The sequence below is a fragment of the Meleagris gallopavo genome, chromosome Z, assembly GCF_000146605.3.
Source record: "Meleagris gallopavo isolate NT-WF06-2002-E0010 breed Aviagen turkey brand Nicholas breeding stock chromosome Z, Turkey_5.1, whole genome shotgun sequence".
NCBI classification, from domain to species: Eukaryota; Metazoa; Chordata; class Aves; order Galliformes; family Phasianidae; genus Meleagris; species Meleagris gallopavo.
In genome coordinates this window covers 65,427,614-65,427,877 of record NC_015041.2, presented here as the reverse complement: position 1 = coordinate 65,427,877, position 264 = coordinate 65,427,614, and positions in this window count along the sequence as shown.

Genomic DNA, 264 nt, shown 5'->3' with positions numbered 1-264 from the left:
GTCTTTTTCTTCTTTCTACTGAACAAAAATAAAAATTAAAAACGCTGATGTGTAAAGAAGGATTAAACAATTTTTAAATAATTACACACAAAGAGTGGTCAATGGCTGGATATTGCTGACAAGTGGTGTCTCTCAGAGGTCAGTACTGGGACCAGTGCTCCTCAGAATCTTCATCAGTGACACTAACAATAGGATTCAGTGCACCCTCAGCAAGTTTGGAGATGACACCAAGCTGTGTGGTGGAATTGGCATGCCTGAGGATTG